This window comes from Felis catus, chromosome C1 (genome assembly GCF_018350175.1).
Source record: "Felis catus isolate Fca126 chromosome C1, F.catus_Fca126_mat1.0, whole genome shotgun sequence".
Lineage (NCBI taxonomy): Eukaryota > Metazoa > Chordata > Mammalia > Carnivora > Felidae > Felis > Felis catus.
In genome coordinates this window covers 62,577,406-62,591,274 of record NC_058375.1, presented here as the reverse complement: position 1 = coordinate 62,591,274, position 13,869 = coordinate 62,577,406, and the positions used below count along the sequence as shown (strand labels likewise).

The following is a 13,869-nucleotide window of genomic DNA, read 5'->3' as shown; positions in this document are numbered from 1 at the left end:
CAAAATGTCTGTTTGGCTCTTTATTGAGGATCATAACAGTTGTTAGGAAGTTAATCTCTAAAATGGATTACATTGCCCTAAATTAACACACTTTATTTAAATTTCAGTAGTGCAGGTTGTAAACATAAGAGAGTAAGTATTAAGTGAACTTATGGTGCTATCTTCTAGTGGACATGGTAAAGACACTTTGTTTCCAAATTATTTTCACATGATTCAGTTTGCTGCCTTGCTGTTGGTCATAATTCAGGAAGAATGCAAGAAAATATTTTATTAAATAAGTGATAGTATTTATAAAGACCAATACTTTTGAAATTAGGAAATTCCATTCTCTGACCTGTGAGGGAAATGAATTTAGGAAAACTGGTGGAAAACGTTTAGAGGGAAGAGACCTACATGTTAATGGTTGATGAGAGTAGTAACTGCTATATAATTTTGTGTGCTTATATGAGTGCTTGTGGGTTTTGTATTTACTGATCTTTCAAGAGACACAGTTGTGATGTAGAAGAAGAAACATGAAATTTAGTCAGAAGACCTGTTGTGTTCCCAGCTATGTGCCCATGAGAAGATTACATACTTCTCTGAAGTATCACATTAAACAAATTTTGGGGAGAAAGAACTTACTATGTATGAGGGACAGATTCATTCTTGAGTTACAACATTGTAGTCTCTTCCCCTAAGGAGTTCATTGCTAACTATTACTACATAGTTTTAGAAATGCTTCAACAGGGGCGCCTGGGTGGCTCAGTCAGTTAAGCCTCTGACTTCAGCTCAGGTCATGATCTTGCAGTTTGTGAGTTCAAACCCTGCGTAGGGCTCTGTGTTAATAGCTCAGAGCCTGGAGCCTGCTTCGGATCCTGGGTCTCCCTCTCTCTGTCTTCCCCTCCCCCACTTGCACTCTGTCTCTGTCTCTCAAAAATAAATAAATGTTAAAAAAAAAGAAAAAAAGAAATGCTTCAACAGTTCACCTAGAGTGATAGTGAAGTCCAGTATCTGCAGGGCATTTAGACTTAGACTTAGTAGGTTATGAAAGGTTTGAACTGCATCATGTAGGATAAATAGAACTTTATTAATTAAGAGCAAAGGGTAGAATAAAATGGTGTGACATGTAGGGGGAACAGGATGCAAAAAAAGCGTGGAAGCATGAAATAGTGTTACTTGCTTAGTTTGGTATAGTAAACTCTGGGTAGTTTACTATAGCCAGATCATAGGATTTGACTTAGATGTTCACATTTTTTTTCTGAAGAAAATCATTAAAAAATTCTAAGAGGAATGATAGCAGATTTGGGCAGTAACTCAGCAGTCAGCAAAGTATAAGGACATTTGGTAGTAAGATGAAGTTTGCTTGAAGTTTGAACCACACGTGTTCCTCCCAATCTCTACAGATTTGGTTGAAGAACAGGGAAGAGAAGGGGGTTGTTGGATTTCATAGACCCTTCTGGTTCAAAGCATCTGCATCTGCTGAATTAGTTTATTGTATGGATTCTCTCCTTATCCTGCACATTTTCTTAATCTTTATTGTGTAAAAACAGATGTAGAACTTAGTTCCTTTTTTCCTTTTTGTTTCTGTTCTCTTTCAGGAAACAACCACTTCAAATTTATCCTATTCTACCATGAAGACTACTTGTGGGAAGAGAGGAAAATACTTTTTGCCTCCTGCAAAACAAAGACCATCTGATGGAAGTGTGGGTAAGTAACAAATTGAAGAACATCAAGATAAGAGGCAAGTACACCAGGTATGAAGCTATTATCAAAGAGCAAAATGCTGAAGACCTGAAGTAAGGCAGTGGCATTAGCAGGAGAAATGGTGAGGGAAGAATATATTTGAGATATATTTCAAAGAGGGAATCCTCAGGAGTGGATTCAGTGACTAAATCAATCTGGGCCAATGGCATAGGGGAACATGATAGAGCAGAGGTGTGAAAAGATTGGTAGGGGATGAAGGGCTCTGTTTGTCATTTAGAATTTTGTTTGGGATAGTGAACAGTTAGAGGTGACATCCACTGTTTGAGATACAGAAAGAAATGCCTATTTTGGGAGAAATTTAGAAGTCCAGTTTTTGGCAAATTGGGATTGAGGTACTAAATGAAGGTGTTATGAAAGTACTTAGATGCGTGTGTCTGGAATTTCTTCTAAGAGTGGTCTGAACTGGAGAAGTGAGGTTTAGGAGTGGATTATTTAGGGACTATGCTCAAGTGCAAGTCTAACAAACTCAGCTACAGGAGCTTAACCAAATAGTTATTTTTCTTAAGTAAAAAGAGCCCAGAGTTAAGTAGTCCAGAATTAGTGTGGTAGTTCCATGATTTCACCAGTGTTTCAGGTTCTTTTTATCTTTCTGTTCTATCATCCTTAGTGTCTTTGGTCAGGTTTCCAAGAAGCAGTGTCTTTTATGAAGATTCAGGTCATGAGATTCATTAAGGGAATTCTCTTCTTGAGGATAAAACCTGTAAGGGAGAGTGGAAGGCAGGATGGAGAAGGGGAGAGAGCAAGTAGTTTTACCAACTTAAATATTAAAAGTGGACCATGCATGAACCAGTGATGAGTGTGTCATGAACCAAGGGTTATGACTAATCCCATTCTATGAACATGTGGTCCAAGGAAAAATCAAAAGAATGGATGAAGAGAGGAAGGAATTCAAGGAATATAAAGTTCTTCTTTCAAGTAGTCTGACTTTGAATGGAAAACGAGTAGGTAGGGGGTTGGGGGAGGGGAGAATATGGGTTAAAAGAGAATTTTAAATAATAGAGCTGCCTACAGGAATGTGATAAAGGGAAAAGGCAGTAGAAAAGGAAGAACCAGAAGAGAAGGAAGACTGAAACTTTAGAAATGAGAGAAATGGGTTGGTGGAGTGATATCATAGAGTTGGCAGGGAGTCTAGCGTACAGATGAAATGACTAGCTCTAGATGCAGGGAAGGACACCTTTTTACTGATTTAGGAGGTAAAGACATAGAAATAAGTGGGTTTACAAACAAATATCCTGGTGGTGGCAAGTGAGGAGCTGAGGAATTCTTACATTATTGCACTTAAATTTATTTCCTCGGCAAAATACAGAAAAAATCATCTGTTGAGCATGTGTGTGTGGAATAGGAGGCGTCAGTGATGGTAGGATGGGGGGAGAGGTGTAAAATGCTTAAAAGTGGTGAAAGTTTGAAGCAGCCACTGAAGGGAATAGGAGAAATGTCTGATTAGAGCTGCCTGGCGGCATTTCAGGCCCAGCTGAGGTTGAAGATCATGAATTTGTAGTAGCAGCAACCCTGGCTGTGTGATTTTCTCCAGCAATGCTTTATAGTTGGGGATAGCATCTGGGGAGATGAGTTGGGCTATTAAATCAAGAGGCATTACACATGTGATTCATTTTCTAGTTGTTAAATACCTTTCAGTTGTAGATTACAAAGAGACTATGGATATACATGAATGTCTGCACCTGCATTTAGGCAGTAGAATGGAACACTATTGTTGGGTGTAGGTGGATTTAGGAATCAGCCAATAGCAGTCTCAACTTTTCTTTCGTTATTTGGTGCTGATGCTAGTATTGATTATGGTTTAGAGACCAAATGGGATTAGGTAGATGGATGAATATCTAAGGGTGAGTTTGAAGGAAAAAAAAATGGCCTACTTTCTGCAAGTTCACTTCAGATATGTTTGTGTTTGCTTGATACTTTTATGACCCAGGGATTTATAATCCATCCAGAATTCTGTGGCCAGATAAATCTTTCTAAAACACATCACTGCCCAGAAACCTTCAGTGACTTCTCACTGCCTATAGTAGATGATATAATTATTTTAGCCTGATGTTTTCAAGGCCTACATAATTTGGCCTCACCTGTTTTGCTTTATTTTTCCACTGCTACCTAAATTCAGAAAGTATAGGTTAGTGGTTTAGAGCACAAGCTTTGCATTTGTTTGAATCATAGCTTTGAAAACTACCAACTGTGTGATCTTAAGAAATGTAACTCTCTCTTCTAGTTTTCTCACCAATAACACAGACATAATAATATATATCTTATAAGATGATAAAGATTAAATGAAATAACATTATGTGCTTAGTGCAGTGCCTGGAGTACCATATATTTACAATACGTTCAGTACTTCATTTAGCTAACTCTACTTACAAAGTGCTTGGATACTATTCTAAATACTTTGTAAACTCATTTGATCTTGTAACAACCCTCTAAAATAGGTAATATCATTATCTTAATTTTAGAGAACAGAAAACTGGGGTATAGGGAAATTAATTAACTTACCATTTTAATGGCTAATAAGTAGTAGTATATTTCAAACCCAGGAAGTCTGTCTTCAGAGGCCATGCTTTTAATCACTAAGCCATGTTACCTTTCAATAAATGGTGACTATTATATTAATACTCTACTTACTATATCTTAAACACGTAATGCTTATCTCTGCCTCCTTGCTAATATTCATTTCATTCCACTATGCCAGGAAAGTGTTTTCCACTTTTCTATACAAATCGTCTTTTCTTTCTTTCTTTCTTTTTCTTTCTTTCTTTCTTTCTTTCTTTCTTTCTTTCTTTCTTTCTTTCTTTCTTTCTTTCTTTCTTTCTTTTTCTTCTTTCTTTTTTCTTCTTTCTTTCTTTCTTTCTTTCTTTCTTTCTTTCTTTCTTTCTTTTTCTGCAGGTCTTTCATTTCCTTGGTTAAGTTTATTCCTATGTATTTTAGTTTTTTGGATGTAATTTAAAATGGGATTGTTTTCTTCTCTTTCTGCTACTTCATTATTAGTGTATAGAAATGCAGTAGATTTCTGTTTATTCATTGTGTATCCTGTGACCTTACCGAATTCACTTATTAGTTCTACTAGTTTTTTTGATGGAGTCATTAGTGTTTTCTATCTGGAGTATCATGTCATCTGCAAATCATGAAAGTTTACCAATTTGGATGCCTTTTATTTCTTTTTCTTATCTGATTGCTGTGGCTAAGACTTCTAATACTATGTTGAATAAAAGTACTGAGAGCGGACATCTTTGTCTTGTTCCTGATGTTAGGGAAAAGCTCTCAGTTTTGTTGACTATGTTGAAAGCTGTGGATTATTCCTATATTTATATGAATTTCATATTCTAGAAATTTATTATGGTATAGTATGTTCCCTTTAAACCTACATTATGGAAGATTTTTATCATGAATGGATGTTGTACTTTGTCAAATACTTTTACTGTATCTATTGAAATGATGATATGTTTTTGAAATTTTTTTAACATTTATTCATTTTTGAGAGACAGAAAGAGACAGAGCATGAGTAGGGAAGGGGCAGAGAGACACCAGAATCTGAAGCAGGAAATGATGATGTGTTTTTGATCCTTTCTCTTTATATGGTGTATCATGTTGATTGATTTACAAATATTGAACCACCCTTGAATCTCAGGAATAAATCCCACTTGATCATGGTGAATGAGTTTTTTAATGTATTGTTGGATTTGGTTTGCTAATATTTTGTTGAAGGTTTTTGCATATATGTTCCTCAAAGATATTGGCCAGTACTCTCTTTTTTTTGTAGTGTCTTTATCTGGTCTTAGTATCAGTTAATCCTAGCCTTATGGAATGAATTTGGAAGCTTTCCTTCCTTTTCTATTTTTTTGGAATACTTTGAGAAGAATATATTTTCTTTAAATGTTTGCTAGAATTCTATGAAGCTGTCTGATCCTGGACTTTTGTTTATTGGGAGTTTTTTGATTTCTGATTCAATTTCATTGCTGGTAATCAATCTGTTCAAAGTTTTTATTTATTTCTGATTTGGTTTTGGGAGGCTATATGTTTCTAGGAATTTATCTATTTCTTTTTGATTGTCCAATTTGTTGACATTTAATTTTTCATACTATTCTCTTATAATTCTTTGTATTTCTGTGGAGTAGTTCTGTTATTTCTCCTTTTTCATTTGTGATTTTGTTTATTTGAGTCCTCTCACTTTTTTTGGATGAGTTTGATAAAGTTTATGCATTTTGTTGATCTTTTCAAAGAACCAGCTCCTGGTATCATTGATCTGTTCTTTTGTTTTGTTTTGCTTTGTTTTGTTTTGTTTTGTTTTGCTTTAGTTTCTGTTTTTATTTATGATCTAATTTTTGTTTCCTTCTGGCTTTGGGTTTTGTTTTTCTTTTCCTAGCTCCTTTAGATATAAGGTTAGGTCATTTATTTGAGATTTTTCTCACTTCTCATTGTTATAAATTTGCTTCTTAGAACAGCTTTTGCTGCAGCCCAAAGATTTTGGACCATTGTGTTTTCATTTTTATTTGTCTCCATATGTTTTTTTTTTATTTTCTTTGTTTTTTTTAATGTTTAATGTTTATTTATTTTTAAGAGAGAGAGAGAGAGAGAGCGAGCAGGGGATGGGCAGAGAGAGAGGGAGACACAATCTGAAGCAGGCTGCAGGCTCTGAACTGTCAGCACAGAGCTCAGTGTGGGGCTTGAACTCACAAACCACAAGATCATGACTTGAGCCAAAGTTGGACACTTAACCAAATAAACCACCCAGGTGCTCCTTTTTTCTTTTTTGATTTTTTTTTTTAATTTCCTCTCTGATTTCTTAGTTGACCCATTCATTGTTTAGTACCATATTATTTAACTTCTATGTATTTGTGTTCTTTCCAGATTTTTTCTTGTGGTTTATTTCTAGTTTCATAGAGTTGTGTTTGGAAAAGATGCATGGTATGATTTCAGTCGTTTTGAATTTGTTGAGATTTGTTTTGTGGCCTAATACGTGATATCTTCCGGAGACTATTCCATGTGTACTTGAGAAGAAGATGTATTCTGCTGTTTTAGGACAGAATATTCTGAAAAATTTGTTAGATCCAGTTAGTCCAATGTGTCATTCAAAGCTTTCTTGCTAATTTTCTGTTTTGATGGTTTATCCATTGATGTAAGTGGGGTGTTAATTCCCCTTCTATTATTGTATTACTATTGATTACTTCCTTTATGTTATTAACTGCCTTATGTATTTGGGCATCTCCATGTTGGGTGTATAAATATTTACAATTATTATACCTTCTTGCTGGATTGTTCCCTTTATGATTATATAGTGTCCTTCTTTGTCTCTCATTAGTCTTTGTTTTAAAGTCTATTTTGTCCAGTATAAGTATACCTACCCTGGCTTTCTTTTCACTTACATTTGCATGATGACTACTTTTCTATCCCTTCCCTTTCAATCTGCATGTGTTTTTAGGTCTGAAATGAGTCTCTTGTAGTCAGCATATATATGGGTTTGACTTTTATTTTATTTTATTTTATTTTATTTTATTTTATTTTATTTTATTTTATTTTATTTTATTTTATAGAAAGAGAGAATGTGGTCAGGGGAGAGGCCTAGAAGAAGGAGAGAGAGAGAGGGAGAATCTTAAGCAGGCTCCCTCATGACCCTGGGATCATGACATGAACCAAAATCAAGAGTTGGATGCTCAAATGACTGAGCCATCCAGGCACCCTGGGTCTTGCTTTTTTATGCATTTCATTGCTCTGTATCTTTTTATTGGAGCATTTAGTCCATTTACATTCAAAGTAATTATTGATAGTAATTTATTGCCATTTTGTTACTTATTTTATGGTTGTTTAAGTAGTTGTTCTCTGTTCCTTCTTTTGCTCTCTTCTTTTATGATTTGCTGGCTTTCTTTTGAGATATACTTGGATTCCTTTTTCTGTATTTTTTGCACATTTTTAACTTGTTTTTGATTTGTGGTTACAATTAGGTATATACCACTATGTATATACTATTTTGTGCATATAGTGCTCTATATTAAGTTGATGGGAACTTAAGTTTGAACCCATGCTTTACTTGTCTCCCCCCCATGTTTTAGGTATATGTTTTTTTTTTAATTTACATCCTTTTATTTAGTGGATCCCTTAACTGATTTTTTATAGATATGCTTAATTTTACTGCTTTCTTCCTCCTTTTCTTACTACTACTTATGTTCTTTCTTTTCCCCTTGAAGAGTCCCCTTTAACATTTCTTCTAGAGCTAGTTTAGTGGCCCTTTAACTTTTGTTTGTCTGAGAAATTCTTTCTCTCTCCTTCTATTCTGAATAATACCCTTGCTGGATAGGTATTTTTGGTTGCAGGTTTTTCTTTTTCTTTCAGGATTTTTTTTTTTTAAGAGAGAGAGGAGGAGCAGGGAAAGGGGAAGAGGGAGAGAGACAGTCTTAAGCAAGCTCGGTACAGGGCTGAATCCCATGATCCTGGGATAATGACCTGAGCTGAAATCAAGAATTGGACACTCAACCAACTGAGCCACCCAGGCACCCCTCTTTCAGCATTTTGAATATATCATGCCACTCCTTTGTGGCCTGCAAAGGCTCTCCTGGAATATCAGCTGATAAACTTATGGAGTTTCCCTTGTATATAACTGTCTTTTTTTTTCTCTTGCAACCTTTATGGTTTTTTTAAAAATTTTTTTCTAGTGTTTATTTATTTTTGAGAGAGGGAGTAGAAGTGGGGGAGGGGCAGAGAGCTAGGAAGACAGAGAATCCAAAGCAGGTCCCCCACTGCCAGTGCAAAGCAGACATGGGGTCGAATCCATAAATCACGAGATCATGACCTGAGCCAAAGTTGGATACTCAACTGACTGAGCCACCCAGTGGCCCCATCTTGCAACCTTTAAAATTCTTTCTTTATCACTACTTTCTTTCACTTTAATTACTATGTGTCTTGGTGTGGACCTCCTTGGGTTGATTTTGTTGAGGACTCTGTCTCTCCTGGATCTAGATTTCTGGTTTCTTCCCCAGATTTAGGAAAATTTCAGCTATTATTACTTCAAATAAATTTTCTGCCCCCTTTCCTCTCTTTTCTTTTTTCTAAGGGATTCTTATAATGCAAATGTTATTATGCTTGATGGTGTCACTGAGTTTCCTTAATCTATTTTCATTATTATTTTTTCTCTCTCCTGTTCACCTTGATTGCTTTCCATTACTCTGTAGTTCAGGTCACCGATCCATCGTTCTTTTGCTTCCTCTAGTCTACTATTTATTCCCTCTAGTGTATTTTTAATTTTGTCTATTGTGTTTTTCATCTCTGATTCGTTCTTTTTTTATGTTTTCCCTCTCTTTGTTGAGCATCTCACTGAAGTCCTCCACTCTTTTCTCAAGTCCAGTTAGTATTTTTATGATCATTACTTAAAAAATTTTTTAAATGTTTGTTTATTTTTGAGAGAGAGAGACAGAGTGCAAGCAGGGGAGGGGCAGAGAGAGAGGGAGACACAGAATCTGAAGCAGGCTTCAGGCTCTGAGCTGTCAGCACAGAGCCAGACACGGGGCTTGAACTCACAAACCCTGAGATCATGACCTGAGCCAAAGTCAGATGCTTAACTGACAGAGCCATCCAGGTGCTTCTTATGATCATTACTTTAAATTCTCTGTCAGGCATATATATTTCTTATCTCCATTACATTTAGCTCTCTTGCTGTGATTTTGTCCCATTCTTTTGTTTGGGACAAATTCCTCTGTCCCCATTTTGTGTAGATCTCTGTGTCTGTTTTTATGTGTTAGGAAAGTCAGCTACATCTCTTGCTCTTGAAAGTAATGGCCTTATGAAGAAGAGGTCCTGTAGTGCCCCACACTGCAGTGTCCTCTGTTTACCAGAAGCTGGTGCTTCAGGGGCATGTCCTATATGTGTTAGGTACCTACTATTGTGGCTAAGCCATGTTTGATCTCTGTCCAGTTGTCTGCAATGGCTCTCTTGCTTGTTGTGGACAGGGTTTGGTTAGTAGGCCAGTCTGGCACCAATTTGGGCTTGAGTTGAATCAGACCAAGCATTTGCCAGAAATGCAGAACCATGGAGCTGCAGGGTACTTTCCGGGTGTTGTTCCCTGTGAAGCTTTTGTTGGTGGCCTGCAGTCAGAGCCTATGTCTGCCTCCAGCACACTGTAGGGGCTGCAGTCAAACTGGTGCTTATGGTTATCTTCCCCTTTCCTCAGGGCAGGAGTCACTTTGGAGTGGTGCTGGCCACTGTCATAGCTGGTTGAACACTGCCAGACTTGTGACACCACTTTGGATGGGGTTCAGCTAAGGACATATTAAAGGGGTGAATCCACAAGAAGGGCAGGGGCGGGGTTTGTGGTGCCAGCAAGGTCCTTGCTGGTTTCTTGTGCGAGGGGACCTGCAGCCACCTAAGAAGGTATCTGTGGAGGCCAAAAATCTTAAACTTTCAAGGCCATCTCAGTGTCTGCCCCTTTCGTGAAGCTTTCCAGGATCCCTCAGTTATCAGTGACTCTTCTCTGAATCTTTGGCACTTAGTGCCTACATAATTTAGTTGGCACTTAAAACACTGTTTTTGTGTGACTATATTGCTTTATGTTGTTATTTAATCTGTCTTTGGTTTTCAACTAGACACAATTTGTCAAGGTAGGAAAAATATGTTTTTATCATCTTTGTGTCATTGGCACTGTTTAAGGGGAAGTTCACTTAACTTTGTATCAGAGGACCCCAATTCAAATCATAGCACTGGAACTAAATAAGTCTGTTGAGCTAATTACATATATTACTTGGCCTCTTTGAACCTTGACCATGTCGTGTAAAATGCAGATAACAACTTATCTGTCTTAGAGAGTTACTATGGAGATTAAATGAAAAGTATATAAAAAAGTTACGACATTTTGTGTAAAAGTTGGGTGTTTTGTGCATAGAATGATCTCTGTAAATATTTGTTAAAGAAATGAATAAATGAATTAATGGATTCACCAAAGATGGAAAGAAGTCAAAATACCTGGACGTTAACACTACAACTTTTAATCTGTATTTTCCTTTTTTCTCTTAAAAAAATTTTTTTTAATGTTTATTTTTGAAAGAGAGAGAGAGAGAGAGAGAGAGAGAGAGAGAGAGAGACAGAGTGTGAACAGGGGAGGGGCAGAGAGAGAGGGAGACACAGAATCCAAAGCAGGCTCCAGGCTCTGAGTTGTTAGCCACAGAGCCTGACAGGGGGCTCAAACTCATGGACTGTTAGATCATGATCTGACTCAAAGTCAGACAGTTAACCGACTGAGCCAATCAGGTGCCCCATAATCTGTATTTTCTTGAGCTAGTCATTTAACCACTCAGCATTTTTTTTCACCTGAAAACCAGAGATTAGAAGTTAAGTATGTAGGACACTTGGAAAGAATCCAGGCCTTTACAGAATTCAGCTTTGAACTGAAGTATGAAGGGCCTGGATCTTCAGGATAGAGAAGAAAGGTAATGGGAGATAGGGTGCAGACATACAAGAAGTGAGGGGTTATAAAACACAAACTTACCTTTTTGCTCAAACTAAGCTCTATCTGTGACTTTAGCTTATGAAGACCGGCTAAAATTCCTTAGATTCAAATTTTTCATAAATACATCACTGCCTAGCATATCTGAAGTTCCTCTCTTGGCTGCAGGGTAAAGAATTCCAGCCAATTTCTCCTCATAAAAGTTCAGCTTGAACTTAAATTCCCTACCCACAGGAAAAATTTATCCAAAATTTCACATGACTGACATGTAGCATTTTAAGCTTTCTCTAACCACATAACCATGGATTTCTAAATAGTATGTGAAAGTTCTTGATTCTTATTAGGCTTACTGGTATAAGTCCAGCCAACTTTCACATTTTTTCCTTTTCTTGATCATTCTTCCAAAATAAGCCAGCATTTGCTAAATTCTTAGAGCTTATGATATGCACTTATATATCCAGTATCTTTCATAGTCCAGGTTTCCATAGTCAGGGTTTCTACCACCTGATCCCCTTGTGGTCAGTTTCTATTTTTCTTTCTATCGGATTCTAATGGCTAGTTAATCTGTGTTTCTCTCTGGGCTCTGTATTCTTATGCTTAGAGCCTGCTCAGCTCTCTTTTTCCCTTCTTTCTTAGCCTTAACACAAATTCTGTAGCCTATAAGTTGTGGGAATTAAGTGGTTAAAGAGAAGAGACCTAGGTGGGGATGAGATGGTTGAGAAAAACTTGAAAATTAAGAGACAAGAAACCACCTTAGAAAAAAAGAATTTCAAGTTATGAGGAGAAAGTCTTCCAGGTAGCACTTAGCTCAGAAGAAATACTACTTTGGTCAGGACCTGCCTGCCCTACTTCCACCCATGGTTTATAATTATGTATATCATTTGCAGGCTGTTCACGGTCCAGTGAGATTCAGTCTCTCTCTCTCTCTCTCTCTCTCTCTCTCTCTCTCTCTGATTCTCTCTCTCCCCACTTAAAAATAGGACCTGAAAAGAGACTATTCCAGCATTTTTCACAGTTATATAAGGACTTGGAGAGTAATTAATGCATTAGAATTCACTGTCTTGTGCTTCAGTAACTTCCATAACCTCCATTACATATGACTAGTCTGCTTTATCAACCCTGGCTCATGATCTGAAATTTGGATATTCTACCAACTTTCCCTTTGCTTCTTCTTTCATGGAATATGAAGTCTAACTTTAAATCCTAGCCAGGAGGCTGGAGATTCTAAATTTCTTATTGGGTTTTAATGAGCCACTTTCTGCAGAACTGAATTCTAGTTCTCCTTAAATTATTTAGTTATTAAGAGTCACATTGGCAAGATGACTGTATAGGAGTTTCTAGAGCTCTTCCCTTCCCAGAAACATCAGTTTGAACAACTATCCAGGCATAAAAATACCTTCATAAGAGCTAATGATTCCAGGTGAGGGTTAACAGAACCTACACAGAAATAAGACAAGATGCATTGAAGAGAGTAGGAAAGGCAGTTTCATTTTACCCCATCACCCCTCCCAGAAGCCTGGGCAGCCCAGCAAAGAGAGGGGTTGAAATGTAAAGTAAGTGACTGACAGCATTAGTCTACAGCCATGCTTGAGCACTTCCTGCAAGCCTAGGCAGCTATCATGGCCACAGGCTTCCAGCCTACTCCACCTCCAGGCTGGCCCCCTTGACCTAGACTCCAGACCACCTTTTGTGGGCTCCTGACCCCTCCCTATCACTGGGCCAGTTGTTGTGGCCCCAGGCTTCTGGCAAACCCCAGTGTCAGGCCCCACGGAGTTAGATTCAAGGCTGGCTCCTTGGCCTCAGGCTACAAGGGTCATGAATAATCAAAAAAGGTGTCACCAACAAAGGAAACTAATAAAGTTTCAATGACAGACCCTAAAGAAATGGAGATAACATGAACAGTCTAACAGAGAATTCAGAATTCAGAATATTCCTCTTAAAAAAATCCAGTGAATAATAAGAAAACATAAAAACTGAACACTATTTCCATTGAAAAGGTCTATTGTAAGTCTTACTGTTGCTGTTTAAAGTATTAACATTTTTTTTCCCTATCTGCCTTTAAGATTTTCTCCTAATGTTTGGTTTTTAGCAGTTTGAATAAGATAGGCTTGGATTTGGTTTTCTTTATTTATTTTGGATAGAGTTTGGATTGCTTCTTGAATCTGTAACTTGAGATCTTTAATCAATTTCAAAAAAAAAAATTCTTGAACATTGTATCTATAAATGTTGCTTTTATCTCTTCCCTCTCTTCTCTCTAACTAGCTCTCATTCTCTCCCTTTGTCTTCTGAGATTCCAGTCACAGATATATTAAACTTGTACACTGTATTCCATCTCTCTTTTTTTCTATGTTTCAGACTGGATTTCTTTTTATGCCATGTCATGTCATTCACTAATACTGTTTACAGCTGTGTTGATGCCCATCACCAAGTGTTTCAAAAACTTAATTTTTGTTCTAGAATTTATATGATTCTTTTTCCATAATTTCCATTTATCTCATGGAATTCTCCACCATCTTAGTAAATTACTTGAACATATTAATCATAGTGATTTTATAGCACGTATTTAAAATATCAGTATCGAGGTATCCTGTAAGTATGTTTCTATTTTCTGTTTGTTATTTGTGCATGAAAAATGACAAACTAATTCAACTCTAGATGGTATCTTCTTCCAGAGACAATTTAATTTTACTTCTGGC

At 36.9% G+C, this 13,869-nt stretch overlaps 1 long non-coding RNA gene across 2 annotated transcripts in view; it reads left to right on the top strand.

The window, feature by feature from the left end:
• The window catches only part of LOC109502398, a 98,750-nt gene that overhangs the window by 55,432 nt on the left and 29,449 nt on the right, over window positions 1–13,869 (top strand). Inside the window, exon 4 of one of the 2 annotated variants that reach the window (XR_002160970.3) lies at window positions 1,578–1,733. This is a non-coding gene — a long non-coding RNA (uncharacterized LOC109502398). The remainder of the gene's footprint in view (window positions 1–1,577; window positions 1,734–13,869) is intronic. The other variant, XR_002745012.2, reaches the window with a different exon arrangement.